This window comes from Cupressus sempervirens, chromosome 7, assembly GCF_028749045.1.
Source record: "Cupressus sempervirens isolate cs-2001-9-10 chromosome 7, ASM2874904v1, whole genome shotgun sequence".
Taxonomy (NCBI): Eukaryota; Viridiplantae; Streptophyta; class Pinopsida; order Cupressales; family Cupressaceae; genus Cupressus; species Cupressus sempervirens.
In genome coordinates this window covers 818,386,563-818,414,259 of record NC_143124.1, presented here as the reverse complement: position 1 = coordinate 818,414,259, position 27,697 = coordinate 818,386,563, and the positions used below count along the sequence as shown (strand labels likewise).

Genomic DNA, 27,697 nt, shown 5'->3' with positions numbered 1-27,697 from the left:
GGTAGAAGCCTTGGGAGCTACAAGTGTAGGAATTTGAGATGGAACAACTTGAGGGTCATTCACATCTCATCCACTATTATTTTTCCTTTTCTACTAAGGAAGATTTGGTTGTTCATTTACTACTTGTACATGAGGTATTGTATTTGATGTTGAGGCTTGATTAAGAAGAATATGGGTAGCCTCTTCAATACCTCTTCTCTTGCTCCTAGTACTGTGAGCAATGGGGTCATGATTAATATGACAATATTCTCCCACTTGATGATTCATAAGGAGTAATCACCTTGTTGTTGTAGATGAGAGGAATCATTTGGTTGGCTTAGACTATATGATTGGCCTGCTACATGCCCTTGAGTGGTCAAAGCTAAATAGGATTCATCCTTGAGACACATATAATAGGCATAAGAGTAATTTCATGAGGAACAAAAATCTTGATCTTGAGCCATATTGTTTTGAGGGACTTAGGCCCTACCTTGATTTTCATTTGAAGTAGAAGCATGACCATTATACCTATTTTTATTGAAAGAAGTATTTCCTTGATTCTAGTTTAGAGGCCTACTATTCAAAGGAGCTTGATATTTTAGCTGATGAGGCTTATTACTTTGATCTTGGTACCTTTTTAGATTCATAACCTCATTACTCACCTTCTGAATCATAGAGAATCTATCTTCCATCTTCTTATCTTGGACTTTCAACTTGTTCCCAAGGTCTTGCATTGAGGCCTTCAACTCTCCTAGCTCACTAGATGATGTGGAATCTTAAGGGGTTATGATGTAGAAGTTGTGAGAATAGGAGCTATTGTTGGTTGGTTATTTGGCATATTAGGAAAAAGGGCATAGGAGACCTTGGAGCTAACTTACCCCCTTGTATCAATACTTTTTTTGCCCTTATAGTAATTTCAAGAGCAGTACACAAGGTATCCCCTCCCATAGTTTGTATTGTAGTAACTATGTCACTATTTAGGGCTCTAAGGTAATGTAAGAAAGCATTACCAAGAGAAGACTTAGCTATGGTATGCATTTTGTCCTATGTCTTTTGAAATCTATAATTAAAATCACTCATACATTTATGGGGTGCCCTCTTTATAGTTGTCAACTACTCTAGGAGTGAAAGATGCCCTTGTTTCAACTTTAGGCATGAGTCACATCAACTATGGTCTAAAAGAAGATGTAAATGATGTAGAGTTGCCAAGTGCTTTATGGAAATGAGCCTCTTGAAGGCTTGAAAATACTAAGAGGAACACTATCTTCTTAAAATCATCTTGAAATTCTTCTCTTTGGACACCAATAAACTTTGAAATCTTCTAAATATTAGTCCCACCAGGCATGCCAAAAATCATCATCAAAAAGGTTTGCACGCTTGCATAAATTTTTTACCTAAAGGAAACCTTGTGAAACATGGAAACAACCTCCAAGCTATGGACTTGAACTATGAGGTTGAGTCTCCAAAGAAGGCTAGCTTCCTTTGCTATTAGGATGCACCTAAACTACACTTGGAGAGAAAAAGGGGAGAAATCATTCATGAAATATCTACTTAATCTATCCTAAGGAGGTGATGCATCAAAATACAGTGTTCAAACAAATCTCTACCCATACATACACACTTGAACTATTATGACATTAAAGATATATAGATTTAGTCTTGTTTAAATCCATCAATCACATGAAGATCAAATAACCAAAATGGATAACACAAAAAAGAAGAGAGATCACTTATGCATCATTTATAGGTCAAAAGAGAAAATATAATGCAAATTGTACATAGACACAAAACATTGAATAGAGGAAAATAGATCTTGCATAGTCATCAATGGGTGAAAGGGATAAGGCAGAATGTCATTAGGCCCAAAGGAAAAGGGGATTTATAGTGAACTTGAAAAATAATATTAGAGAAAATAGAGAAGATTCAACCCTCCAAAATATTATAAAATGTGCTTCTATATCTCAAGCATAACTCAAATAGCTTCTACCCCAAGGAAAAACACAATTACTACCATTTAAGATTGCAAAGAACAAACATGTAAATCTAGAAAATTAGATTTTTGGTACACATACAAATACAAGAATTTAGTTACATGAACCTTGAGAAGACATAAATGGTAGCCATCAATGTAGAATGAAGAAAAAAGGCACATCTAGATGGCCAAATGGTAGTTCTTGTCATTACTGTGCATGGGGGGAATTGTAGAGTAGTTTCCATTGATCACAAAGATAAAATTTTCTTTTAATCTACTCTTCTTCTAGCTCTTCAACATGCCAAAACCACAAATCTTAGCAAGTCAATGCCACAACTATTAGAAATTTCCACATGGTCCAATGGTCTTGTGATGTCTTTCCATCTTGTATCTTTTCAAATCCATTTGAATGTTGACTAACCATGGCTCTGCCACCTTTTTCTTTATTAACCTTCTAACATCTATGAAATCATGACTAGAAAATAATTTAGCCACTGCTACCACCTATGGTTAGTGTTGTATTAACTGTTTGTAGTCTAACCTTGGTGAAATGGGGAACACCTAGACATGTGTTGAAATGATGCTTCCCCACATTGCTTAAAAACATCAAATCTTTGGAAAGTAGGGAAGTGACAATCATAGATCCATTGAGATATGTTGTCTCTAAGTGGTTACTTTATGACCCATATTAGTAACTTGACCAATAAAATTCCTTCTGTATGCTAACTCATTTGACATCCTTTCTTCTTATGGCCCACAATGAAAAATAGGTCCCACATGTCCATGAGTTGACATGCCACTTCCCTGCATTGTTTAAACACATTGCATCTCTAAAAAGTGGAAATGCAACAACCATATATCTTCTTGCATTTGATAGAAAAATTTTGAACTAGCCCACCTCTTGCATAGTTAGCATCTTGACCAATCAAAGCTCACCAACTTGCTACGCTAGTCTGACAAGCTCAACCCTTCCAGTGCATAAGGGGAAATTGTTGGAAGAATGAATGCTAATGATATTCCTATGGGGGAGTATTGTAAAAACATTATTAGATCATTATCATTATGATATGTTACATTCATGACTATGTTTATCATTGATGTCAACATAGCAATTTTTTGTGGTATCTAATAGAAAAACATCAAAAGGATAAGGTTGGTATAGATAGACAGTTGAGTACTTTCACTAAGAAAGGTTAAATTGAGATACTACTAAGTGTACAGTATATGCAGCTAACCTTAGAAGTATAATATTTTGAGTCTAGAAGAAGTTATGCAAGTTTCAATGAAGACTATTCTGAGATAGAGTTTATAGAGGCATGTTCTAGTAAACTTGTTATATCTCTTAGTGGATTTGTTATCTTGAGAAGCTAAAGTTAAAGATGTGTAGAAGGCATATTGTTGATGACATGCTAATCTCACTCATCATAATATTAAATGTATGGAAAGATATTTAAGTCACAAAGAAAAAGATTAATTTTATCACTAAGTGTAACATGTTCTTAATGTGGTCCTATAATAATTAATTAACAAGGTGTAACAACTTACTTAAGGAAATTTTTTATGGATTTGATATAAAGGAAGGATATTTTCTTTTATCATGTATGGAAGAAAGAGAATGATTGTAAGAAACACAAAGAGCAAAATGTGAAGATAAGAAAAGTAGAGCAAATGTGAAGGAAACTTCATTGATGAGGTTTTCTAGTATGATCCAAAGTTTGATACTTGGATCCAAGGTTCACAACTTGGTCTACTAGGTCTAATAGTGATTAGTCTAGTTGATAGAACAAAGGAAAGAAGTTAAGGAATAGTGTAAAAAATTATTCAGCAAGGAATATTTGAGAGATTAGTTGGATAGTGAATTTAGTTGTCTTGCCCCAGAAGTTCTTTGGATAGTGGGTCCTTCTATCTTCTACAACTCCTAATAGGGTTGGAATCTTCTAACAAGGATTCAAATTCTCCTAATAGGGACTCATATTTACTAAATGTTGTAATAGACTCCTAATATGGTCCATTCTCTAACAAGGAATATTTATATTAGTACATCATCATGTGGGCATCATTCCCACCAAGGTTTTCCCTCTGATCAAGGGTTTCCCTAGTTAACATATCTAGTGTAATTCTCTATGTGTATCTTTTTATGGTTGTTGTTTACCCTAGCTAAATGATTAAAATTATTTAAGGTGGATAATTTTTTTAATTAATTGATAGTTGATTCACCTACCCCTCCTAGTTATCTTGGTGGACTATTACTTCTAATAATTGGTATCAGAGCATCAGGTCCTTAAGGATAAAGTTTAAAAACTTTGGGTGATCAATGGAAAACATATTCTATTCTAGAAGGATTGTAGTGCCTCTCCCATTTTAATTTTGTTAGTCATCCTGATGGATGCAACCTTGTTGATCTTTTGTTGTGATGGATCATGATTGTGACGATGAGTGGTCTACACCATAGAGGTGTTTTGATTTATCTTTTTGTATCTATTGCTTTGACTGATTTAGGAGATTATGATGTGATTTCTGGTTCACTGAGGTTTTTGCCAGTGGCTACCATTATTGATGTGGTATCATGAGGTTTTTCCATGATTACCTTGAGATGTGTGCATAGATTACCATATGTACTTTTACCATGCTACACTAGACTAGGTTCTTGTAGTAGTGGTTAGTCATGTTTATGACTGTGGTTGCTTATGTGTTTAAAGTTCCCTTTTATGTTGTTTTAACAACTATTAATAAATGCTTTAATAATTAGAAATGGATTGTCCATATTGGATTATTTGGTTGTGTTGCAGACATTTACCTAGTTATATTTTGATCTAAGAGATATTTGTTACTTATGTCATGTTTTACATTTGAAAGGACTTGAGGGTCAGATGTTATACTTTGATTTCAGTATCATAGATTTTAGAATACCATGTTGTTCAGTTGATAATTTTGCATGATGATGTCATTTTGAGATGACTGTGTGTTTTATGATGATATTTGATTATTCAATATTTGGACATATCTCTGATTATGTTATGTGATGGATTTAATGCTACGGTAATTTACTTCATTCCTATGTTGTTATGCTTTATGCAAACATGAGTGATGTAAAAAGATTATTTTAGTATAAGTAAATAAATGGTTAAATTAGGTGATTTAATGTATTTATTGCTTCGGCTATGTTATCATATGTAATTACACTTGATCATGTTGTTTAGTGTGCAGGATTTATATCCCTAGCAGTGGCACATGGAATTAGTGATTCAACCATTCATATTTTACCAATGTCATCCTTATATGGTCGATGTATCCTTAATTAAATATTTAATTTGAACCTTTTAGTGATTATTAAATCCAAACTCATTTGCATTATGTGATTAGACTAGTGAGTGTGTTTGTGCATTTAGAGTTTCACATTGTTGCAAAAGTTGTTAAGGAGATTTCTATGTTTTTGGGTTTTTATTCTTTTTATTTGATTTATTTTAATTTATGGTAGCTTTTCCATAGATGAATTTCTATTTCTAAGAATAGCCTATTTTTGTTTGGGTCGATTCAGAGTTTAACTAGGTTGGCTAGTTAAATGCCCTAATTGATTATTCACTCAAAAAGTGAATAAGTATCCAAAAAGGAATTTAATTCCTCACTTCTCACTTTCAAATTAGAAACTTGGAGAGTTAAACCCAAAATATTCTTCGTGAGGATTTATTGTTTTGTTCATTGTGGGAGCTATGACCATGGGATCATCACGTGGTTGAGCTCATTGGATCTAGCTTAGGGAGATCTTGTAATGCCTCGATTTTCAGCCACTTCTGTGAGCTTTTTATTTTTTGGTTCAGATTCCCATTTTCCCTTTTGCCTATGAGGTAGGGCTTTCCTATTTTATTGTTTTTGCATTATTTCTACTTCTATTTTTGGTAGCTATTTTTTTGGAGGTTGAGAACTAGTGTTTCCCTTTGTTTCTGTATGCTAGTTCTACCTAGTTGGGCGGGTATGAACATTTCCTTATTTTTCGAAATGAGGGTTTGGGGTTTTACAATGTTATGCTGCCCATTTTTGCATACAATGCTTGAACTTGATTATTTTTGGATTTTTGGGGTTTTTGTACCCAAAGACCAAATGTGTTTTAATTTTGAAGTTTTTAAAATTTTTTGGGGTTTTTACCTCATTTTGCATGCCACCTTATTTTCTCAGGTTTTCTTGGCACAATGTGGGTTGTGGACTTGGATGATCTATTTGGATAATATTCAGCCCACTATTGCAATTTTATATTTCTTTGGGATGCGTATTGCATTTGTACTCTTGACTTTGTTTTCGGTTGAGTGATTTTATACCTATTGTTATGGATTCTTTTGGACCTTTTCTTTTGTTTTGTGGACATTAGGATTCATGAAGAATCCATGCTCTCACATTGAGGCCAGTTGAGTGAGTTCATGATGTTTGGTCTTACTGCATCATTGGGATTTGTGTAGAATCCATACTCTCAGATTGAGGCCGGTTGAGTGATTTTATGATGTATAGTTTTATTGGCTTTAGGATTCATGTAGAATCCATCCTCTTGAGTTGCTTTTAGTTGGGTGTTATGTTTTTCTTTGTGTTCTCGTCCTATCCTTGTGTTATGATCTTTGTGATGGCGGTGCACCACACATGAGTACATGCGCATACATTTTTTCGGTGACTTGCAAGGCCCAATCTTCTATGGTACTTTTAAAAGTTCTAATCAATGGGGTTGGGATGGGAGTATGCATGCCCATGGGAACTTTTCATAGGATGAGCATGGGTAGGGTAGGGTAGCATATGGAGGGGGCTTCTATCTCATAGCTTGGTGATCTCAGTCCCATAGGGTTGGCAGAGGAATATTTAATCAAGTGATAATATTATTAAAACATGATATCGTGCTTTAAAAACTAAAAAGGTACCTGTAACGAAGAACTTCATTTCTTCTTGCTAATTGGTTGTCACTATTAACTATAAGCTTATCTTTAAAGTTTGAGCTTCACTTGGTTTGGAGAATAGTTAAATATTCTCTACTTAACAGGGCCAACCACGTGAAGGTGGAAGCTCATTTGCCTGCCCCCCCATAGGGTTGGCAGAGGAATTTTTAATCAAGTGATAATTAAAGAAAATGTGTGAATGGTAATAAAATTTAAGATAATAAAATGTGTGTGTGGGGGCCCTCTGTTGAGGACTTGAAATGCATGATCCAAGCTTGGGCTTTTTGATGCCAAGTGACTCTCCATGATGTCAGCCCCTACTTAGTAGCCTATTAAGTGTCTAACCAGGACCTATACTTCTTGCATTGTCTTAGGTTCTTGGTTACAACCATCATACTATCTGGCGTGAGCATTAGCCATGGATGATTGTTTTGCATGTGTTTATGGTTGGATCTTTATCTCCATCAGCATGGCAAGTGTGGACCTATGGGTGCCATGTGGTTGGGAGGCATTGATACCTTCACCACTACTAGGGATTAGTGTAGAGTCGATCTTTTATCCCAGTATGACCATTGTTGGATGTTTTCACTTGGTACTTTCGGTTCCAGAGTTTATGCTTTCTTATGACTTATGCTTTCATTGGAATGCTTGGATATCATGTTTAGATGACGTTAGTTTATTTGACACATTCCCATATTATGATGTTTAGCATATGCCTAGATGATGTGAATTGTTGTATTCGATTATCTATTTCTTATTGGTTTAGCATGTTAGATTTCCTTATTATGATGTTCAACGTGTAATAGGTGATTTTATCTACTTGTAAGAATATCTTATGCTTTACTACTAGCATGTTATATTTCCTTATGCTTATATTGTAGCATGTTTTAGTAGTGACATCCCTATTACAATAGTACTGATGATCTGATCGGTGGCTTAGGATGTTACAGACATGGGATGGCTAGGATCCATGATGGTCTTATGATGCTATTGATAGTTGGGACAAACAACATACTTAGTTTTTTTGTTTGGTCATTGCGATGTTACTTCTATTCACTATGATGTTGCATTTAGTATTATCTTTACTACTTTCATTTAGATGGTTACATGTTCCTCTTTCTTGTTCTTTATGCTCTCGAGTGTTCATTCCTTGATTTACGTGGATCTGATACTCCCTGGTGTGGAGGTTTTCATTTTTTTTTCTTTTTAGTCACATTTTGTTGTTGCGCTAATTTTTCTCTCATGTGGAAAGGTAATTCCTCAGGTGAGAATGCAAGTCCTCATGTGAGAGTGCAAGTCCTTGTGTGAGAATGTGAATCATCATGTGATGTGCAAAAAATCCTCATGTGAAGCCATGCACTTTCTCACATGAAGTGATGCGAGATCTCTCAAAAAATTTAAGACTAGTGCACTTCTCGCATGAGAAATAAAGGGTAGTTAGGCTTGGCCGAGCAAGGTTTAAAAGTTGGTTTTTAACACCCTTTTGGATTTTGCACATTTCCAGTTCAAAACTACCTTTGTAGGGGGTATAAAATAAGTTGACATATATTTAATTCCTTATACTTAAGATATATCATAATATATGAGACGAATCTTTTGAGATAGGTTTTAGACCTCTTTGAGATAAGATAAAGATTCTAGGAAATTTTTGTTAGAGTAAATAAATTATTAATTATTAATTATTTATTCTATTACTTAAGCTTACTTAGGTTAATGCATTTATTTAATATTTTGTATTTAATGCATGTAGCGGTTAGTTGTTGACAACATGAGAGTTTTTTCCCTTCTAGCATGTTCCTCCTTTTGTGGATATGTGTTGAGTTGTCATCCTTATCTTCTACCACCTTCCAGCTTGTTCTACAAGCTTCCATGAGCTCTTTATAAGCAGGCTCCCTCTTTGTATTTTCAACATCATAAGGCATTGTGCATATTGTAAATACATTTTCTTCTTGTGTTTGCACATATTGTCTCTCATGTCTGTTTAAGATTTTTCCCTTGCTCCTCGCTCTTTCTTCCTTGGCTTCTCTTTGACAAGTTTTCACATGCAGGTGATCTTGGGCATCTTCAAATTTGGCTTTAATCAACTCCAACATGGTATCAGAGCCTTTCTGCTGCTACTTCATCGAAGATTTTTTGAAGCCATGATTTGAAGTCACAAACCCTAGTTTGTTTAAGTATTTTTTTTTCAAATCAGGGGAATAGTGATTTTTCAGAGCACATTAGGGCCAATAGTAAATTTAGGGCTAAATTGTGATGCAAAAAGGTCTCAATTTTGACAAGAGTAGGTTGCTAAAGCCACCAAAGTTTTTGTTGGACAAATTTGGTTGGTTTCTCACCACATTCATTGCAAGTCAAAATTTTGACTTCATAAACGTGGACTTACCGACACGAATTTTGTCAATTTCTCTAGCCAACCTGAACTGTTATTTTCTCATTTGCAAGCATAAGTCATCTCAATTCCAATGTAAACCTACCCAATTTTGTGTCTAAATTTCAACCACAAACCCTTAGTTATCTACGTCGGTGCCATACTCGCGATGTAAAATTTGCTAGTTTGGTGTTGCAATTGAGACCAAGATATGTCGCAATTGAGATGTGTTGTCCCATTATTTTTTGAAAGCTTTCCTCTCATAGGAGCATTCAAAACTGCACAAAACTTGATTATAAAGCATAATTGGTTGATGCATGAGAGTCTAGCTATCATGCACATTTCTACCTCCACACCATTGTTTCGTTCGTCAAATGATTTATTTCATACAAAAAAATGGGAAGGAGGAAGAAATGTGCATGATATCCTATTTCCACCGAGCAATTATGCTTTACAACTCAAATTTTGTGGAGTTTAGAAGGCTCCTATGAGAGCAAAGCCTTTGCAATAATTGGCACAACATCTAAATTTTGGTTCCTGCAGGGAAGAATAAAATTAGGAAATAATTATTTATCAGGAATGAAAGCCAATAATTTCATCTATTTTTTAAACAGATAAACATGACAAAAAATCTTACAGTCCCAATCACACCATCATAAGAGCACATATATAACTTTAACTATAACTGTCTAAAACCAACATAATTTACAAATATCCACAATTCAAATATTATCCCTTGATGTTTTCTTTAATAATGCTCACACGCCTTAGGGCATTCAGTTAGAAACTTCAAAATTAATGCTATAAAGTTAGATGTCGTTTCATAGCCACCAAGGATAAGGTCCATAATACAATTCAATATCTCTTCATCCAAAAGATTTGTAGTTTTGATGACTGAATCTAGAAAATCTCCACTCTCATCATCATTTATGTTTCTCCTTTGGTTTATAATAACTCTTAGAGTAGCATGAATTCTGGACCTTGACTGTCATGAAACAAGAACATTCTAATCACAATCTAATCCAAAAATTTGAAAGTATTAGCATGGATTGTGGAAATCTAATAGATCTCACAAGAACATTCATTATAACACTTGACTAACCTTGCAAATTGAAAAACATTGATAATTTAATGCATTTAAATCCACACCAAGCTTGCTAATTGAAAAACATTGATTTGACCTAATGCATTTAACACTCTAAAAAGAGCATTTGCACATTACCTTGAGAGCTTTTGTATAATCTGTACCAAGGATGTTGAGAGGAAATGCAACTAGCCCATTCATGAACGACATTAAATCGCTAAAAAATTGAGATGATTGCAAACTCCCCGGCATTAAACTTACCAGTTGCTTCAGCATTAGATTGAGTGTAAACTGCATTAAGTAACAAAATTTACCTTTCTTAAAATTATAATATTAGAATTTTGAAATAAATAGAAATATTCTACTTAATATTAAAGGTTAAAGTGCTTATAAATTATAATCTTAATATCAAAATATAACTAGTAGTTTTTGAGAGAATTTTATTGATGCATGTTTTATTAGTAGTCATTCATAAAAATTCATCTCTTATGAGAATAAATGGTACATTTAGTGGATGCATTATTTAGAAAGTTGATAGATTAGGTATTGGGTTTTTTTGGGGGAGATCACCCATCTGAATACGACTCTAATAAAAGCATGTGTAAGTATAGAGTTCCTTAAGATTAAGCCCACTAATTACATATAGGTCTATACATGTTGATAGTGGAAGGGGTTAGTCCATGTTTCAATAATATTGCACTCCTTGTGTGAGGCCTTATTGGTACTAGGAAAGTAAAGACATTTGTGCTTGTGTATTGAGTGTATTGATAATAGTTGTTAGAAGAAAATGTATTGAATATTAGAAAAAAATGTATTGTACACACCTTTAAGATAGTTATAGTGAACTATTGTTGAGACAACCTAAAGTAATTATCTAATATTAGAAAAATATGTATTGTACAGACTTTTGAAATAGTTATAGTGAACTATTGTTGAGACCTATGGTGGTCTTTTGTTGACATTAATAAAATTATCTTATCTTATCTTATCTTATCTATGTAATCACTTTTTTATTGGAACGAGATTAAGTAATTCTCCAATATAAGTTGTATGCCCACTAATTACATATAGATCTATAGATGCTGATAATGGAAAGAGATAGCCCATGTTTCATTAATCTTGCACTCCTTGCTCACCTAATCTAATTGAAAGAGTTGCCAGGCTCTATTGAAACTATTGTTGAAAAAACCTAAAGTAATTATCTAACATCACCTCTATGTAATCATTCTTTTATTAGAACAACAATATGTAATTCTCCAAGATAACTTCTAAATGACTATTTTTTAATCTTTGTACACATACAAATCATCCTGCATTATTCCTCTAAATTCAATGTACCTATCGAACCTAGAGTAAGGTCAAGTTTATTTTCTAAGATAGTCAAATAATTGTTATATTCAAACATCACTTGATCAAAAACTCATTTTGATTAATAAAAAATAAAGTGTATTCATCATATTTTCATGTGGTGGAGGTCAGGTTTACAATTGCTATTAATCCAGATGCCGTCTATGTAGGGCATGGAAGAATTAGTATAAAATGTAGATAAGACCAACTGCCCCTAAAAGCGATGAATGAGATATTGTGAAATAAAGATAGCAACATGTATAGAATACTATTGAAATAGTTCGGAAAAATCTCAATGAGAACAACATTAATTATATTGTAATCTATGTTTGAAATAATAAAAGCTTAAGCGTAGCTTGTTTATTTATTTATTCACTCAGACTGAGGCATTGAAGTGTCTGATTTGGCCATTCCAAAGCTTGCTGAATCAGTCATTTTTCTTTAACTCTAATTTTGTTCATAATGTGGAAAATATTCAAGAGCACCAGTGACCTTTAAAGCACCTAATCAGATCAATGGGTCAGCAATTTTTTGATCCATTCATACTCTCGCACAAATTCATATCATTGATCTTCTTTTGTTAAGGAATTGTGTTTTAGCTTCATTTTTCTTTTCCCCTGCAACCCACCAAATTTTATTTTTCAATTCACTTCTATAATTGAAATGTACTCTATTTTGGTTTTCTTTTGTTAAGCAATTGTGTTTTAGCTTCATTTCCTCCTCCCCTACAACCCCACAAATTTTGTTCTTCAAATTTCTTTGACCAATGAAATGGACTCTATTTTAGTTTTTTGTGTAAAGTTAGATACTTTTGGAAGGTATGATCAATTGTTATCTAATTTGTCAAATGTCTAGGATGCACCAATATACAGTTAACTTTTGTACACCAAATTTATACGTTGGGTGCTTCCTATTTCAATAAATGACCCACTCTTCCTGCCCATCTCAAATATTATAATGTGAGCAAATGCCAAAATCTCACCTTGGTTGAGCGACTTGTCCACCCTTTTGATTCCCTCCACTGCTGAAAGAACTAAAATATATCAACAAATTAAGTGTTAGTGAAACTACTTGAACAAATGAAAGGGAAAAGTTAACAAATTTTGTACAATCTAAGGGATTTATTGTGAATTAAGTAGACTTTGAGATCATTTTATTTGTAACATATGATAATAGATCATTCTATTGGAACATTGATATAAAAAGCATACAATATATTGAAAAATAACAACAAAAAGAATTACATATTGTAAAAACAATAATATGTACCAGAGATGCAAGGGGTGAGGACGCCATCTCCTATAACCATACACATCCCCACAAGGGCTAGTATTAACAAACATCTCTTGGAAAAGTTACTTTGTTCAAGAGCTTCCTTTATCCTAATGGCTCTATTGGGCTGTCTACCTGCAACTTCAAGTGTATATGAGGAGAGTTTCATGTCTTCTTCCTAGTGATTGGGTATCATGCTTACATTTGCATGGCATAAAATCAAAGAATAAAGAGAAAACGTTCCACCTACAAAAGAAACCATCCCTTTAAACTTAGAACACATGTTTTCACATAAAAAAGATCAAAATTTGACCTAAAAACAAAGTGAAACAAGAGCTGTTATAATCTTACCATCTCCATTATCATTGGCCCACAATACAATGAAGACGTATTTGATGAGGGGCAAAAGAGTGAGAGAATATATGATCAAAGATAAAGCCCCAAGAACATCATCAGGATGTTTGATGCCATTAGGAAAAGTACTCGCGTACACATAAAGTGGTGATGTTCCTATGTCCCCATAAACCACACCAATACTCTGAAATGCCAATTGCACAACTGCAGCCATGCTCAACATTTGAGAAACACCACAACCACAAACATCATCAAAAAATATCCAAAATCATGTTGCCCTAATGAATAATTTCCTTATGTGACAGTTGTGATGAGGAGATACCCATGCAATAGCATAGTCCGTGTTCTACCTGGTAACAACCATAATAGAACTATTTAGTGGGAAAAGCTTCATGACATAACTCTCTTCATCCAATCTTTGCTGCCTAAAATCTATACTGAGCTACTCTCTGCATTTAGTGTTATTGAAGAAACTAATTCATTTTTTTATAACTACACATTATTTGATTCCATTAGTCCTTGTTCCAAAAACAATTTATCCATTAATAGGGTGGGGGATTTACTTACAAGGTTCTCTATCCCTTCTTCTTGTCATGATGAAAAAATTCCATATCTCAATTTTGGCTGTTATTACCATTTGGATTGTAGTGTTTAGAGCACTTCTTTTCATGGCATTTCCTCTTTACAATGATGGAATAGTATGGGCAGTATCAGTGGTAGCCCATGCCTTCTTTTCTACTCCATTTTTATGGCATTCACTGGTGAAGCTGATGAAACATTTAGTCACATGCTTTTAAGACTACGCTTCATTATTCTTAAGATCTACTTACAAACAATCTCATCTTTCCAAACTGTCTTGAATGACAGAGCTTGAGGCATATCTTCAATTGTTTTGACTAGTAAACATTACCTCCCCTTTCTGGAGCCTAAACTTGTGATATAAAACATGGCAGCACATTTTGATGCACATCTGACCATGTTAATGTTTTATTTAGCATGGTCAGATGAGAAGTTGCACTTCAATCAATATATAAAAGGTAAAAATATGTCAAGCCGATTTCAAACCAATAAATTGTTATCCATACACTCTAAAATAGTTGAAACCACAAACTTGCTTATGGAATCAACTGTGCGCATTTTACAAAAAAACCTATTACATAGTACCAAATATGAGGTAAGTTTTACTTTTTCAAAATTAAATACCTCTAATAGATTCCTATCTATTTGGCATCTATCAATGACTAGTCTATGAGTAGTTGTAATTTTATTTTGATTAAACCCCTAATATTGGTTTGAAGGTGGTATTTTCATAGACCACTATATAAAAATAAATTGTGTACATCTGAGCATAATATTAGTTTTATTTTAAGTACACAATTCAACATACATCTTATGCCTCCATTTTCTGTGAACAATCCATTTTGCTTATATGTCTTTTCAGTAGTTTCTAAGACTTGAAATGTTGCAAATGATTCCTATGATAAACTTGGATTATCCTAGCTCTTTATTGATAGCACTGTTGTGAAGGTTACTATCAATCCCGAGAGCTACACTTCTATAGCTCCCTATTCTTTTCTTCTTGGACTGATTTTAATGCCAGGCTCCATTGTACAAGATTGTACAATATTTACTCTATGAGTCTACATTAAATGTAAGACTCCATTGTAGTTATAAATCATTATGTGCAATTCTAGTATAGCTATAAAATTTCTAGAAAAGCTCTCTTTTTATCATCTTATTAGTCATGTGAATCCTTCGATAAAATATTCAGTTTTCAAATTTCAATTCTAAACTTCTAAATTTCCATGAAATCTCTTGCCAAGATGTGCAGAGTTTGTTTTGGTAGTGGCCTGTTACAAATTTCAATATAATCCTTTTGTGTAATGTGGAGATAGCTGACTTCCCCTTATCTTCACACCAAAATATCTTATGCTGGCAATGCCTCTTTGACAAGACTTGATGCACATTTTACCCTATTACCCTAAATAATTGATAATTAAGACAACCCCCTTTGTTTCATGTAAAACAAATAGAAAATTTTTCTTTCCACAAGCCTTCCCAGCCAAGTGTTCCCAGCCACAAAATGAATATCCAAATAAGATGCAATGCTTCAATTTGTCTCTCTCTCTATATATATTTCATAGAAATTATTTTATCAGTGATCATTACAAGCTAAATATTCTGTTTAATTTTTTAAAGACTTATCCATCCATTACCTGCGGTGAGATTGGGTTCTTAAATATAGTTTCACAAACAAAGGAGACATGGAAGATAATGATCATGGCGACCCTACTAGAAATAGGAGATGAACTTTCAAAATAGTTTTTTAATGTTAAAAGACATTAGATCTTAGAGAACTATTTTGAACTTAAATTTTTTAATAAATGGCTTAATAACATTTTGATTGGTTATTTTAGAGATTAGCCAAAGCTTTCCAAGAGGACTAAGAGAGCTAGTTCATGTCATACTATACTGCAGATAGTGAAGAGCATATTATTCCTTGTATGGCATAAGAAGTTATGATATTCTTGATTTCAATAGAGTTCACCTATTAGAACATTAGGCTTAAACTTTCTACTACCACTTTACATTACAATCCAACTCTTTCATGAGAACTAAGTCAAAGATGCATCTATTTTATAATCCTCCTCCTTTTTTATGAGAACTAGGTCAAAGACATTGCATTTGTTTCAATGAATAAATCTCTTACTAAAATTATGGTTGCATGATTTAACTTCTGGTATAGGCTCTCCTTCAAGAATCCTTGACTTTACCAGCCATTGTGGGCTTTCAAAGGGATTCCCCCATGTAATAATAGTAATATAAAAAATACAATATAGTTCAATTCAAAGAAATTAATGAGAGGAAGTAATTTTACCAGTTAGCAAACTCTACAGTTCAAACCTACCATTACTACACTCCCTCTCCCTCTCCCTCTCCAGACATCCTTGCAATTACCATAACCGATTGTAGTAGAGAACAAGATTATAATATAGTAAAAATATAAATATATTAGAGTATTACTACTTCCAGCCTAACAACAGTATAACAAATATATGCATAAACTATGATTGACATGAGAAAGCTTATACCAGTATTGATAAGCTAGAAAACCTAGTAGGATCTTGCTTACCATAGAAACAAAAAGATTTGGGGTGAGTATTCTTTGGTAACTCATCCTCTAAAAGACCCCTCTAAAGGAAAGCACAAATTGGAAGTCTGAAAAACATACCTTTTTAGCCTCCTTAGAGAAAATTATGTCTTGTTGATGGTTCCATTGATCAAAGACATAGAGTGCATGCCACTCAATATCTTCTAAAAAATTGGCACTTTTCTTAGCAGTATTGATCATATTAACTACCAGAGATCACATTCTCTTGTGTGCATCACCCACAGTGATGAGCACAGAAAAGTCACCAAGAATACTATTTACTAACTTGGGATAGCTGCTTTGAAACAACTGATCCTCATTCTGCAGAATATACAAACTAAAATAAAAATCACAAGATACAATTGTGGGCTGTCCAAACACATGCGATGCAAAAATCTTGCCAAACCTACCAAAAACACCACATTTTTAAAAACTCTATAACCCAAATCATCCTGGCATAGATAATCATTTATAATAAAACAGAGTGTAATGAAACAGTTTGTACAAATGAAGAAGATAAGAAGATGCTACCAAATATTAGTAGTGAGTTATAAGACATTTTAGGATGACAAACTTTTAATATCTCATACTTTTCAATATGTTGATCATATAAGCTTTACTATTTGAATTCAAGAGTTGTCTCTAAAAATCTAATTTTGAAGTTTCTAACTAAATGCCCTAAGGCATTGGATAAGTTAGTAAAGAAGACCCAATTTTTCATTCTTTTTTATGACAAACAAGAGATCTCAAAATCTTTTTCCAATATTGAGTGTATAGTTCTAATCTTTCAAAACATCTATTTGAATAAAAATGTTTTTATGAAAGTTATAAAATGTATGAAATCATAAGTCTGGTTAATGTGTTGAATACTATAGAACTCTTCAACACTTTTTTTCCTCTCACTTTCCTTTTCATAATCTCTATAAGGATCAAAGATTATAGTGCAATATGAATAATGTTTTTGATATTTATGAATAATCCAAAATGAAGTAGCCATGGAAATTGCAAAAAAAATATCACCTGAAAGCATGGCCGAATGTGGTTCTTTCTTGTGTCACAAAACTGCCATCCAAAACCAAGTCACTAAGAGTGTCTTCAACAGCCAGCTTGTCATTATGAATGTTGGTTTCATCTCCAAGAAGGGGCTCTGCAATATAATGTAAAGATTAAAGAAAGGAAGTAAAAATAGGGGGAAAAAACACCTTGGGTTTCAAGAAAAAATCTAGAAAGAATGTTGTGAATGCATAAAGAGTTTGTCTAACTTGCTATAGTAATTGTCATGTTTTTTAATACGTACACCCCTTATTGCTTGTCACATCCTGCAAGACAACTACTTTGTTCACGAAGCAACATTTTTATTGTTTTCTCAACATTCCTATTAAAATTCAATTGTATGAGGAGGGACTATCATTTCTTATTTTTGAATTTGATTATTCTTAAACTATTGAATTTGACTAAGGAAAGTGCAATTTCACACCATTTTTCATGTTGATGTTGAGATACAGACCTGTGCAATCCAATCTCCCAAGGAATAGACAACACCACGTATCGCCATCTTTGCCAAAATAGGATTATTCATAAAGTGATGTTAGAATAGTTACTAAAATGGTCATAAATTATGTTGTTATAGTAAAAGAATACTTTAACTTAAGAGAAAAAAACTATACATTATTAAAACATGATATCATGCTTTAAAAACTAAAAAGGTACCTGTAATGAAGAACTTCATTTCTTCTTGCTAATTGGTTGCCACTTTTAACTATAAGCTTATCTTTAAAGTTTGAGCTTCACTTGGTTTGGAGAATAGTTAAATATTCTCTACTTAACATGGCCAACCACATGAAGGTGGAAGCTCATTTGCCTGCCCCCCCATAGGATTGGCAGAGGAATTTTTAATCAAGTGATAATTAAAGAAAATGTGTGAATGGTAATAAAATTTAAGATAATAAAATGTGTGTGTGGGGGCCCTCTGTTGAGGAGTTGAAATGCATGATCCAAGCTTGGGATTTTTGATGCCAAGTGACTCTCTGTGATGTTAGCCCCTACTTAGTAGCCTATTAAGTGTCTAACCAGGACCTATACTTCTTGCATTGTCTTAGGTTCTTGGTTACAACCATCATACTATCTGGCGTGAGCATTAGCCATGGATGATTGTTTTGCATGTGTTTGTGGTTGGATCTTTATCTCCATCAGCATGGCAAGTGTGGACCTATGGGTGCCATGTGGTTGGGAGGCATTGATACCTTCACCACTACTAGGGATTAGTGTAGAGTCGATCTTTTATCCTAGTATGACCATTGTTGGATGTTTTCACTTGGTACTTCGGGTTCCAGAGTTTATGCTTTCTTATGATTTATGCTTTCATTGGAATGCTTGGATATCATGTTTAGATGACGTTAGTTTATTTGACACATTCCCATATTATGATGTTTAGCATATGCCTAGATGATGTGAATTGTTGTATTCGATTATCTATTTCTTATTGGTTTAGCATGTTAGATTTCCTTATTATGATGTTCAGCGTGTAATAGGTGATTTTATCTACTTGTAAGAATATCTTATGCTTTACTACTAGCATGTTATATTTCCTTATGCTTATATTGTAGCATGTTTTAGTAGTGACGTCCCTATTACAATAGTACTGATGATCTAATCGGTGGCTTAGGATGTTACACACATGGGATGGCTAGGATCCATGATGGTCTTATGATGCTATTGATAGTTGGGACAGACAACATACTTAGTTTGGTTGTTTGGTCATTGCGATGTTACTTCTATTCACTATGATGTTACGTTTAGTATTATCTTTACTACTTTCATTTAGATGGTTACATGTTCCTCTTTCTTGTTCTTTATGCTCTCGAGTGTTCATTCCTTGATTTACGTGGATTTGATACTCCCTGGTGTGGAGGTTTTTATTTTTTTTTCCTTTTAGTTACATTTTGTTTTTGCTCTAATTTTTTTCTCATGTGGAAAGGTAATTCCTCAGGTGAGAATGCAAGTCCTCATGTGAGAGTGCAAGTCCTTGTGTGAGAATTTGAATCATCACGTGATGTGCAAAAAATCCTCATGTGAAGCCATGCACTTTCTCACATGAAGTGATGCAAGATCTCTCAAAAAATTTAAGACCAGTGCACTTCTCGCATGAGAAATAGAGGGTAGTTAGGCTTGGCCGAGCAAGGTTTAAAAGTTGGTTTTTAACACCCTTTTGGATTTTACACATTTCCAGTTCAAAACTACCTTTGTAGGGGGTTTAAAATAAGTTGACATATATTTAATTCCTTATACTTAAGATATATCATAATATATGAGATGAATCTTTTGAGATAGGTTTCAGACCTCTTTGAGATAAGATAAAGATTCTAGGAAATTTTTGTTAGAGTAAATAAATAATTAATTATTAATTATTTATTCTATTACTTAAGCTTACTTAGGTTAATGCATTTATTTAATATTTTGTATTTAATGCATGTAGTGGTTAGTTGTTGACAACATGAGAGTTTTTTCGCTTCTAGCATGTTCCTCCTTTTGTGGATATGTGTTGATTTGTCATCCTTATCTTCTACCACCTTCCAGCTTGTTCTACAAGCTTCCATGAGCTCTTTATAAGCAGGCTCCCTCTTTGTATTTTCAACATCATAAGGCATTGTGAATATTGTAAATACATTTTCTTCTTGTGTTTGTACATATTGTCTCTCATGTCTGTTTAAGATTTTTCCCTTGCTCCTCACTCTTTCTTCCTTGGCTTCTCTTTGACAAGTTTTCACATGTAGGTGATCTTGGGCATCTTCGAATTTGGCTTTCATCAACTCCAACATGGTATCAGAGCCTTTCTGTTGCTACTTCATCGAAGATTTTTTGAAGCTGTGATTTGAAGTCACAAACCCTAGTTTGTTTATGTATTTTTTTTTCAAATTAGGGGAACAGTGATTTTTCAGAGCACATTAGGGCCAATAGTAAATTTAGGGCTAAATTGTGATGCAAAAAGGTCTCAATTTTGACAAGAGTAGGTTGCTAAAGCCACCAAAGTTTTTGTTGGACAAATTTGGTCAGTTTCTCACCACATTCATTGCAAGTCAAAATTTGACTTCATAAATGTGGACTTACTGACACGAATTTTGTCGATTTCTCTAGCCAACCTAAACTGTTATTTTCTCATTTGCAAGCATAAGTTGTCTCAATTCCAATGTAAACCTATCCAATTTTGTGTCTGAATTTCAACCACAAACCCTTAGTTATCTACGTTGGTGCCATACTCGCGATGTAAAATTTTCCAGTTTGGTGTTGCAATTGAGACCAAGATATGTCGCAATTGAGATGTGTTGTCCCATTATTTTTTGAAAGCTTTGCTCTTAGAGGAGCATTCAAAACTGCACAAAACTTGATTATAAAGCATAATTGGTTGATGCATGAGAGTCAGGCTATCATGCACATTTCTACCTCCACACCATTGTTTCGTGCGTCAAATGATTTATTTTATACAAAAAAATGGGAAGGAGGAAGAAATGTGCATGATATCCTATTTCCACCGAGCAATTATGCTTTACAACTCAATTTTTGTGGAGTTTAGAAGGCTCCTATGAGAGCAAAGCCTTTGCAATAATTGGCACAACATCTAAATTTTGGTTCTTGCAGGGAAGAATAAAATTAGGAAATAATTATTTATCAGGAATGAAAGCCAATAATTTCATCTATTTTTTAGACAGATAAACATGACAAAAAATCTTACAGTCCCAATCACACCATCATAAGAGCACATATATAACTATAACTATAACTGTCTAAAACCAACATAATTTACAAATATCCACAATTCAAATATTATCCCTTGATGTTTTCTTTAATAATGCTCACACGCCTTAGGGCATTCAGTTAGAAACTTCAAAATTAATGCTATCAAGTTAGATGTCGTTTCATAGCCACCAAGGATAAGGTCCATAATACAATTCAATATCTCTTCATCCAAAAGATTTGTAGTTTTGATGAGTGAATCTAGAAAATCTCCACTCTCATCATCATTTATGTTTCTCCTTTGGTTTATAATAACTCTTAGAGTAGCATGAATTCTGGACCTTGACTGTCATGAAACAAGAACATTCTAATCACAATCTAATCCAAAAATTTGAAAGTATTAGCATGGATTGTGGAAATCTAATAGATCTCACAAGAAAATTCATTATAACACTTGAATAACCTTGCAAATTGAAAAACATTGATAATTTAATGCATTTAAATCCACACCAAGCTTGCTAATTGAAAAACATTGATTTGACCTAATGCATTTAACACTCTAAAAAGAGCATTTGTATAATCTGTACCAAGGATGTTGAGAGGAAATGCAACTAGCCCATTCATGAATGACATTAAATCGCTAAAAAATTGAGATGATTGCAAACTCCCTTGCATTAAACTTACCAGTTGGTTCTGCATTAGATTGAGTGTAAACTGCATTAAGTAACAAAGGTTACCTTTCTTAAAATTATAATATTAGAATTTTGAAATAAATAGAAATATTCTACTTAATATTAAAGGTTAAAATGCTTATAAATTATAATCTTAATATCAAAATATAACTAGTAGTTTTTGAGAGAATTTTATTGATGCATGTTTTATTAGTAGTCATTCATAAAAATTCATCTCTTATGAGAATAAATGGTACATTTAGTGGATGCATTATTTAGAAAGTTGATAGATTAGGTATTGGATTTTTTTGGGGGAGATCACCCATCTGAATATGACTCTAATAAAAGCATGTGTAAGTATAGAGTTCCTTAATATTAAGCCCACTAATTACATATAGGTCTATAGATGTTGATAGTGGAAGGGGTTATTCCATGTTTCACTAGTCTTGCACTCCATGTGTGAGGCCTTATTGGTACTAGGAAAGTAAAGACATTTGTGCTTGTGTATTGAGTGTATTGATAATAGTTGTTAGAAGAAAATGTATTGAATATTAGAAAAATATGTATTGTACACACCTTTAAGATAGTTATAGTGAACTATTGTTGAGACAACCTAAAGTAATTATCTAATATTAGAAAAATATGTATTGTACAAACTTTTGAAATAGTTATAGTGAACTATTGTTAAGACCTATAGTGGTCTTTTGTTGACATTAATAAAATTATCTTATCTTATCTTATCTTATCTATGTAATCACTTTTTTATTAGAACGAGATTAAGTAATTCTCCAATATAAGTTGTATGCCCACTAATTACATATAGATCTATAGATGTTGATAATGGAAAGAGATAGCCCATGTTTCATTAATCTTGCACTCCTTGCTCACCTAATCTAATTGAAAGAGTTGCGAGGCTCTATTGAAACTATTGTTGAAAAAACCTAAAGTAATTATCTAACATCACCTCTATGTAATCATTCTTTTATTAGAACAACAATATGTAATTCTCCAAGATAACTTCTAAATGACTATTTTTTAATCTTTGTACACATACAAATCATCCTGCATTATTCCTCTAAATTCAATGTACCTATCGAACCTAGAGTAAGGTCAAGTTTATTTTCTAAGATAGTCAAATAATTGTTATATTCAAACATCACTTGATCAAAAAATCATTTTGATTAATAAAAAATAAAGTGTATTCATCATATTTTCATGTGGCGGAGGTCAGGTTTACAATTGCTATTAATCCAGATGCTGTCTATGTAAGGCATGGAAGAATTAGTATAAAATGTAGATAAGACCAACTGCCCCTAAAAGTGATGAATGAGATATTGTGAAATAAAGATAGCAACATGTATAGAATACTATTGAAATAGTTAGGAAAAATCTCAATGAGAACAACATTAATTATATTGTAATCTATGTTTGAAATAGTAAAAGCTTAAGCGTAGCTTCTTTATTTATTTCTTCACTCAGACTGAGGCATTGAAGTGTCTGATTTGGCCATTCCAAAGCTTGGTGATTCAGTCATTTTTCTTTAGCTCTAATTTTGTTCATAATGTGGAAAATATTCAAGAGCACCAGTGACCTTTAAAGCACCTAATCAGATCAATGGGTCAGCAATTTTTTGATCCATTCATACTCTCGCACAAATTCATATCATTGATCTTCTTTTGTTAAGGAATTGTGTTTTAGCTTCATTTTTCTTTTCCCCTGCAACCCACCAAATTTTATTTTTCAATTCACTTCTATTAATGAAATGTACTCTATTTTGGTTTTCTTTTGTTAAGGAATTGTGTTTTAGCTTCATTTCCTCCTCCCCTACAACCCCACAAATTTTGTTCTTCAAATCACATTGACCAATGAAATGGACTCTATTTTAGTTTTTTGTGTAAAGTTAGATACTTTTGGAAGGTATGATCAATTGTTATCTAATTTTTCAAATGTCTAGGATGCACCAATATACAGTTAACTTTTATACACCAAATTTATACGTTGGGTGCTTCCTATTTCAATAAATGACCCACTCTTCCTACCCATCTCAAATATTATAATGTGAGAAAATGCCAAAAGCTCACCTTGGTTGAATGACTTGTCCACCCTTTTGATTCCCTCCACTACTGAAAGAACTAAAATATATCAACAAATTAAGTGTTAGTGAAACTACTTGAACAAATGAAAGGGAAAAGTTAACAAATTTTGTACAATCTAAGGGATTTATTGTGAACTAAGTAGACTTTGAGATCATTTGATTTCTAACATATGATAATAGATCATTCTATTGGAACATTGATATAAAAAGCATACAATATATTGAAAAATAACAACAAAAAGAATTACATATTGTAAAAACAATAATATGTACCAGAGATGCAAGGGGTGAGGATGCCATCTCCTATAACCATACACATCCCCACAAGGGCTAGTATTAACAAACATCTCTTGGAAAAGTTACTTTGTTCAAGAGCTTCCTTTATCCTAATGGCTCTATTGGGCTGTCTACCTGCAACTTCAAGTGTATATGAGGAGAGTTTCATGTCTTCTTCCTAGTGATTGGGTATCATGCTTACATTTGCATGGCATAAAATCAAAGAATAAAGAGCAAACGTTCCACCTACAAAATAAACCATCCCTTTAAACTTAGAACACATGTTTTCACATCAAAAAGATCAAAATTTGACCTAAAAACAAAGTGAAACAAGAGCTTTTATAAGCTTACCATCTCCATTATCATTGTCCCACAATACAATGAAGACATATTTGATGAGGGGCAAAAGAGTGAGAGAATATATGATCAAAGATAAAGCCCCAAGAACATCATCAGGATGTTTGATGCCATTAGGAAAAGTACTCGCATACACATAAAGTGGTGATGTTCCTATGTCCCCATAAACCACACCAATACTCTGAAATGCCAATTGCACAACTGCAACCATGCTCAACATCTAAGAAACACCACAATCACAAACATCATCAAAAAATATCCAAAATCATGTTGCCCTAATGAATAATTTCCTTATGTGACAAGTTTGATGAGGAGATACCCATTCAATAGCATAGTCCGTGTTCTACCTGGTAACAACCATAATAGAACTATTTAGTGGGAAAAGCTTCAAGACACAACTCTCTTCATCCAATCTCTGCTTCCTAAAATCTGTACTGAGCTACTCTCTTCATTTAGTGTTATTGAAGAAACTAATTCATTTTTTTATAGCTACAAGTTCTTTGATTCCATTAGTCCTTGTTCCAAAAAAAATTTATCCATTAATAGGGTGGGGGATTTACTTACAAGGTTCTTTGTCCCTTCTTCTTGTCATGATGAAAAAATTCCATATCTCTATTTTGGTTGTTATTACCGTTTGGACTGTAGTGTTTAGAGCACTTCTTTTCATGGCATTTCCTCTTTACAATGATGGAATAGTATGGGCAGTATCAGTGGTAGCCCATGCCTTCTTTTCTACTCCATTTTTATGGCATTCATTGGTGAAGCTGATGAAACATTTAGTCACATGCTTTTAAGACTACGCTTCATTATTCTTAAGATCTACTTACAAACAATCTCATCTTTCCAAACTGTCTTGAATGACAGAGCTTGAGGCATATCTTCGATTGTTTTGACTGGAAAACATTGCCTCCCCTTTCTGGAGCCTAAACTTGTGATATAAAACATGGCAGCACATTTTGATGCACATCTGACCATGTTAATGTTTTATTTGGCATGGTCAGATGAGCAGTTGCACTTCAATCAATATATAAAAGGTAAAAATGTGTCAAGCCGATTTCAAACCAATAAATTGTTATCCATACACTCTAAAATAGTTGAAACCGCAAACTTGCTTATGGAATCAACTGTGCGCATTTTACAAAAAAACCTATTACATAGTACCAAATATGAGGTAAGTTTTACTTTTTCAAAATTAAATACCTCTAATAGATTCCTATCTATTTGGCATCTATCAATGACTAGTCTATGAGTAGTTGTAATTTTATTTTGATTAAACCCCTAATATTGGTTTGAAGGTGGTATTTTCATAGACCACTATATAAAAATAAATTGTGTACATCTGAGCATAATATTAGTTTTATTTTAAGTACACAATTCAACATACATCTTATGCCACCATTTTCTGTGAACAATCCATTTTGCTTATATGTCTTTTCGGTAGTTTCTAAGAGTTGAAATGTTGCAAATGATTCCTATGATAAACTTGGATTATCCTAGCTCTTTATTGATAGCACTATTGTGAAGGTTACTGTCAATCCCAAGAGCTACACTTCTATAGCTCCCTATTCTTTTCTTCTTGGACTGATTTTAATGTCAGGCTCCATTGTACAAGATTGTACAATATTTACTCTATGAGTCTACATTAAATGTAAGACTCCATTGTAGTTATAAATCATTATGTGCAATTCTAGTATAGCTATAAACTTTCTAGAAAAGCTCTCTTTTTATCATCTTATTATTCATGTAAATCCTTCCATAAAATATTCAGTTTTCAAATTTCAATTCTAAACTTCTAAATTTCCATGAAATCTCTTGCCAAGATGTGCAGAGTTTGTTTTGGTAGTGGCCTGTTACAAATTTCAATATAATCCTTTTGTGTAATGTGGAGATAGCTAACTTCCCCTTATCTTCACACCAAAATATCTTATGCTGGCAATGCCTCTTTGACAAGACTTGATGCACATTTTACCCTATTACCCTAAATAATTGATAATTAAGACAACCCACTTTGTTTCATGTAAAACAAATAGAAAATTTTTCTTTCCACAAGCCTTCCCAGCCAAGTGTTCCCAGCCACAAAATGAATATCCAAATAAGATGCAGTGCTTCAATTTGTCTCTCTCTCTATATATATTTCATAGAAATTATTTTATCAGTGATCATTACAAGCTGAATATTCTGTTTAATTTTTTTAAGACTTATCCATCCATTACCTGCGGTGAGATTGGGTTCTTAAATATAGTTTCACAAACAAAGGAGACATGGCAGATAATGATCATGGCGACCCTACTAGAAATAGGAGATGAACTTTCAAAATAGTTTTTTTTAATGTTAAAAGACATTAGATCTTAGAGAACTATTTTGAACTTAAATTTTTTAATAAATGGCTTAATAACATTTTGATTGGTTATTTTAGAGATTAGCCAAAGCTTTCCAAGAGGACTAAGAGAGCTAGTTCATGTCATACTATACTGCAGATAGTGAAGAGCATATTATTCCTTGTATGGCATAAGAAGTTATGATATTCTTGATTTCAATAGAGTTCACCTATTAGAACATTAGGCTTAAACTTTCTACTACCACTTTACATTACAATCCAACTCTTTCATGAGAACTAAGTTAAAGATGCATCTATTTTATAATCCTCCTCCTTTTGTATGAGAACTAGGTCAAAGACATTGCATTTGTTTCAATGAATAAATCTCTTACTAAAATTATGGTTGCATGATTTAACTTTTGGTACAGGCTCTCCTTCAAGAATCCTTGACTTTACCAGCCATTGTGGGCTTTCAAAGGGATTCCCCCATGTAATAATAATAATATACAAAATACAATATAGTTCAATTCAAAGAAATTAATGAGAGGAAGTAATTTTACCAGTTAGCAAACTCTACAGTTCAAACCTACCATTACTACACTCCCTCTCCCTCTCCCTCTCCAGACATCCTTGCAATTACCATAACCGATTGTAGTAGAGAACAAGATTATAATATAGTAAAAATATAAATATATTAGAGTATTACTACTTCCAGCCTAACAATAGTATAAAAAATATATGCATAAACTATGATTGACATGAGAAAGCTTATACCAGTATTGATAAGCTAGAAAACCTAGTAGGATCTTG

General features: G+C 33.2%; 1 pseudogene; it reads left to right on the top strand.

Annotated features, from left to right (window-relative positions):
- LOC149549899 (protein CTR9 homolog) overlaps positions 1-27,697 on the top strand; it is a 54,191-nt pseudogene that overhangs the window by 18,657 nt on the left and 7,837 nt on the right.